Here is a 6,116-nt window from a genome sequence, read left to right as displayed (position 1 = left end):
AAGTTTTCTGTTATCTTTAAACTAATGGATACCTAAATAATAAAAAGACTTTTTTTTGACTCCCAAGATGAAATCAGTTAATTTTGCAAGATTCAGCATCGCTCATTTATACATTAATAGATGTCCCCTTCTTATTATTGTTGTTTCTTTCTATATAGGAATAAAATTATTTTTATACTCATCCACATAATACAGAAGGTTCTCAAGAAATACTGTGATTTAACAATATTGTATCATTTTATACAAAAAGCAAAATAATATTTATAATATCTATTTCATTTGAAACCCGACTATTTGTTGACATTTACAGCTGCAAAACAAAATTCTACTTAACAAGCAGCTTCTTGGAACCAGTTCAGTTAGTAAGCTCAGGACATAATGAATTATGATAAAGTGCTCAGAAAATGCCATATAAATATAGTTTGTTCCGTAACCGAAATACAAACCACGCTATTTACATGGGGTATTACTTTCGGCGTAGCTGAAATGGCGAGCCATTAGACTTTTAACGAGGGTTAACTACCCCTCGCTAGTTAGCAAGGGGGTAGGGGAGGGGTAGTTAGCTACCCCTCCCCCCTCACACACCGATGAACTGATTCACTTCGCTTTTGGCTCGGGTGATGGGCAGATGTGTCTGCTCTCACCCTCGCTTGGCAGCCATTAATGTTTTGTCTTTACTTATTACTTACTTTTTCTTATACTTAATATATATATAAACATTCTTTGTTTATGTATATAGTTGGGTATAGAAATTTAGTAAGTTTCCTTTTCAGGTTTGTGATGTGTGTGTGTGTGTGTGAACGACAACGTCACCGCGTAGTTCCAGGCCTGTTTGATTATCTTAAGGCTTTTAGACGCAAGGTGAATTGTAAAGCAACCTGAGGCAAAGTGCGTCGGCCTTTGAACTACTGTAATGTATTTATATAGATTTACATTATATCTGTTAGTAGATCCAGTTCAGTTTTATGTATTGGTAAACAACGGCCTTACCTAGCACTTCCAGGGGTGACCCAAAAGATTTATCATAATAAAGATTAAACAGCCTTACCTAGAACTTCCAGGTGTTGACCCAAAAGATTTATCATAATAAAGATTAAACAGCCTTACCTAGAACTTCCAGGGGTGACCCAAAAGATTTATCATAATAAAGATTAAACAACAGCCTTACCTATCACTTCCAGGGGTGACCCAAAAGATTTATCGTAATAAACGGATTTTGAGCGTTGAAAAAAATCTATTTTTGGGTGAGATAGCCATGTCGTCCTGATGGAAGGTTCCTATTGGTAGCTTTCTAAGGGATATTCCCAGAGAATTAACCTTTAGGTCTCCAGAATTCTAACTCCTGGCGCAAATATCCTTAGAATATTTCTTGAGGATATCGCATGATATCAGGGGACGTATATCTTGATACGACACATAACAATCTTCACCCCGAATAGCGTTTAAGCTTCGAGGGGGGAAAAGTGGCAAAAATAGAAGGGGAGCCGTTATCAAGGTTACCCTTCCTCCCGTACTACTATTGAGTATCTCATCATCATCATTTCAACCTTCAAAAGTCCTTTGTTGGATGTAGGCCTTCCCAAGGTTTCTCCACAGACTTCTATTGTAATTGAGTATCTAGATGGCGCTTATTCCTATTTTCGTTGCAGTTTCGCATGGTGGTTTTCCCTGTTACTGTAACGTTTGTGTTCGATATATGAGGATTTATCGTGCAATCTCCAACTGCTTCTGCCTCTGGAAAGTTGAGTATTTATTCTTTACAGTGTGTAATTTTTAGCTCCTGCTTCAGAGAAATGAGAGTAATTTTAAGTGTTTGGAGCTTCGTTGATCACTGGAGGTTTACATAAAGGTGTTGAGTTATGTGGACCGTTGATTAAATATATCCTGGAACGTAATGAATTGTAGTCTAGCGTGATTTGTTTTGATTTCTTTGTCCAATTCATTCCTTATAAATTTATATTTATCAATGATAATGACTTAGAAATTATACAAAATTGCTAATCTGAATATGTACAGTGGGACCCAGTTATTCCTGTCCTGTCATACCCCTTAAAATGCGGTAAGTAACCAAACAGATGGTGTAGGTATAGATGGCCGAGGAAGTGGGTGGGACTTAACAACAGAACATGCCCGCACAGTTAAGGTGTGACAGAGTGTACTTAGTCAGTGAGGTGAACCAGGAATTCCAGTGCCCTGTGTCCAACTCTACATGCGACCCGGACTGGTTATTGTAGGCACACTTCTGAATGCCTCATTACACTCTTCATTTCCTTAACAACCAATGCAGCCATTTCTGGTTCACTGCAGGACAAAGGCCTCAGACATGTACTAAATGAGCAGTAATCCAAAATATTTAAACTTTTCACCATTGCATATAATTTACGGAAAGGAAAAAATGGCTTATCATATTGCTGTGAAAACATAAGAATTATAAGGGAAGAAAAATTGGTATTTTAATGGGGTCTAACTGCAAATCCTGCACCTTTTGAAGATTTAACAATATTCAGTGGTTCCTTTAGGCAGCTTCCTACCGTATGATATTTCTATGAGTGATATTACAAGAGAATTACCCTCGGGTATCACGGGGTTCTAACCCCCGAAACGGCTATCCTAAGATGTGTATAATCAGGGACGTATCATTAGATAACCATAGATATCTGCACCCCAAACAGACTTAACCCAGTCTAGGAATCTAAGGTGAAGAGCTGTTACATATCCTCTCCCTTCATAGTACCACTCGTCCCCGATAAACTCATTCCACACAGCAGTACAACTACCGTGAGAAGAGGCATCGCGGAGGGGCAACGTAACGGGTGGGGCATTAGGACGATGTGGCTATCTCACCCAAAAATAGATTTTTCCTACGTCAAAATCGGTTTTTTAGGCTCGAGCCGTGCCGTCCTGATGGAAGTGTGCCAGAGAATTACCTATGCCTCGGTAGGAAGCCTCAAAGGGAGAGAGGTCCAAGGACGGGGTTGGAACCCCTTGATACCTAACGGTACTCCTCTTGCAATATCATGTGTAAAAATATTATACAGTAGGAAGCAGCCAAAGGGAACTTCCATCAGGTCGACATGGCCATCTCGCCCAAAAATAGATTTTTCCTATGTCAAAATCCCTTTCAAGTGTGACACTATATAGCAAATACTACATTAAGGAGAGACATATGGGCATCTTCCATGCAAACAAAGGTGATAGATGGTAAGTTCCAGTACATGTGTAGTACCCTGAATGGGAAAAATTATTTTTCAATATTAAACTTACCCGATAATCATGTAGCTGTCAACTCCGTTGCCCGACAGAATTCTATGGAGGGATACGCCAGCTATCACAATACTAGAAGGGGGTGTATTTACCAGCGCCACCTGTGGCCAGGTACTCAAGTACTTCTTGTTGACACCTCCTCAATTATTCCTCTGTCGTGCTTCCGGCAAGACGTTCTGGGATACGCTTATGTTCTTGGAGTATTTTCACGACTTTGGTGAAGTATTTCTCTTTGATTTCGGCTGTCGCTTTACTGGAAACTTCTATATTAGCTTAGTTAGCTTTTGGAATTAATTTGATTAATTTTGGTGACGAGAGAGTATGAACTCTCGTTCACTTTTCAATGGCCGACCCTTCCCTTAGACGGAAGTGTTGGTGTCTAAGAGAGTATAGACTCTCTTTCTTAATTTTGCTTAACAAAAGTTATAGATTTATTTTATATCTCTCCGCCTCTTATAGGCCTCTTCGATTAACTTCCTTTTATTATAAACTCATTAAAATTAATTTTTATATTTGTTTATATTCGACCTTCCTAATAGTAGGCGGTCTTTTACCGAAGTTAATAAACTTTGAGCCCGTCATTTCGGTTTTACCTGTTAACATATTATGCTATTTCCGCCACAGAGTTTGAAAGATTTTCTTTGACAGTCTCGTACTGTTTTCAAAGCTGAACTAACGTTTTGTTTTGTCTCTGCAGTTGTTGACGTTCAGAACGTTCAACTTGCACTCTATCGTTACGATAGAGAAAGAATGTTCACGGTTTCACGTTGCAGTAAGAGTAACCGTGTCTAGCGTTTTGTTCATTCTTTCTTAACTTAATGGTTTTGATCCTAATAAAGGAACTTTTCAGTTTTTTTCCTTTTACAATAATATGTTTTAACGATATATATGATTGGGCTCTTCTCTCAGGTTCTAAGTCAAGAGAGAGAGAGAGAGAGAGATAGAGACGGAGGGAGAAAGAGGATAAACGTTTCATTCAAGCCTGCCAGGCGTACGAGTAACGTCGTTATCGTTTTTTGCTCTTCTCCCTAGTCTCTTTAGGGGAAGAAACTAAACGTTTCTAGAGTGATCTAGTGTTTAGTCTCTTTCCAACCACTGAATTATCTTTCATTAGATTTTTCTGTTACATTGTAATTCTGTTTTCGCAATTACTAACTTTGAGAAAGGATAGAATTGCGTATTTCAGGTACAAACCACTTAAAGTTTCGAGTTCAGTGAAATAAGTGCAAACAGAAATCAAAGTGATAAGTGATTAGTGCGTGAGGGTACTTTTGTGCGCGCCAGTCGTCCTCCCAGTCCGGGACCTCTTGCAAGCTCCCAAGCCCAGGGGAGAAGCAATGTCGAAGGGCATAAGGGTTCAGCAGGCCTTGATCGACGCACAGAAGTATTCTCGGTGGTTGTGGGCGTGTCTTACCGAGACCGTCACTCCCACCCGCAGACGATTGAGCCCTTATTTTGCTCGTCTGCAGAAGAGATTAGGGGAGAAAATAAAGGCAGAGTAACGCTGGTCTCAGGTCTCAAGACTTCTTAAACGTTAAGTCCAGACCTATGCCAGACGTACGAAGTTAAAGTTCACAACCCGAATACAGTCATCAGTTGATTACACTCCGCCTAAGAGGAGTAAGGTTCTGCCACAACAGATCTCTGCTGTTAAGGCTTTACCTCAGCAGAACTTAGTGTCTGCCGACCCCAAGTTAACTCTACTGCAGTCCATACAGTCACAACTTTCGGTCTTGATGCGTGAGTGTCGGGCTGAGAGTGTTGCACCTCCTCCTCCGCCTACACTCCCTCCACCTGTTCTCGCTCCGCCTGTGCTCGCCCAGCCTGCACCTGCTCCGCCTGTGCTCGCCCAGCCTGCACCTGCTCCGCCTGGTCGCAGCACCATCTGCCAGGCGTACGATGTTGTGAACTCTACTACAGTCCATGCAAGCACAGCTTTCGGACTTGATGAGTGAGTGTCGGGCTGAGAGTGTTGCTCCTCCGCCTCCGCCTACACTCCCTCCTCCTACACTCGCTCCGCCTGATCACAGTACCATCTGCCAGGCGTACGATGTTGTGGACTCTACTACAGTCCATGCAAGCACAGCTTTCGGACTTGATGAGTGAGTGTCGGGCTGAGAGTGTTGCTCCTCCGCCTCCGCCTACACTCCCTCCTCCTACACTCGCTCCGCCTGATCACAGTACCATCTGCCAGGCGTATGATGTTGTGGACTCTACTACAGTCCATGCAAGCACAGCTTTCGGACTTGATGCGTGAGTGTCGGGCTGAGAGTGTTGCTCCTCCGCCTCCGCCTACACTCCCTCCACCTACACTCGCTCCGCCTGATCGCAGTACCACCTGCCAGGCGTACGATGTTGAGACACGTGCTGAGTTTGCTGTTCCCTGTGGTGTTCAGCCTCCGCCTTTCTTAAGGCAACCTTTACATTGGGATCAGGAGGATTATACCTCTCTTCCTCCGCCTCCACTTGCTGCTCCACCAGTGATGCAACACTCGGTTGAGGTACAACAACCTCTCCCGTCCATGAGTCAGTTTCCTCAGCTCTTGCTGCAGCGAGCTCAACCCTCCATAAGGCAAGCACCACAACACCTTAGCCTTGCGCCTCAGGAGCCTCAGCTTGCGAGACATTTACCTTGTTCTGCGCAGCCTCTTCCTCATCGCGCTCCGCTCACACCACAGGAACTGGAACTTGCTACTCCGCTTCCGCCAACCGCTCAGCAAGCGCAACCCTTGGGTTCAACCACTCATGCTAGGAGTCAGCCTCCTCCACCCATGCGCCTTCCTTCTGCTTGTCTTTTATTCAGCCTTTGCAGACTGAGCCTCAGGTGTTCCCTCATCGGAGTCTTGAAGAGG

This window comes from Palaemon carinicauda, unplaced genomic scaffold (assembly GCF_036898095.1).
Source record: "Palaemon carinicauda isolate YSFRI2023 unplaced genomic scaffold, ASM3689809v2 scaffold48, whole genome shotgun sequence".
NCBI classification, from domain to species: Eukaryota; Metazoa; Arthropoda; class Malacostraca; order Decapoda; family Palaemonidae; genus Palaemon; species Palaemon carinicauda.
Note: the sequence above shows the minus strand (reverse complement) of the source record.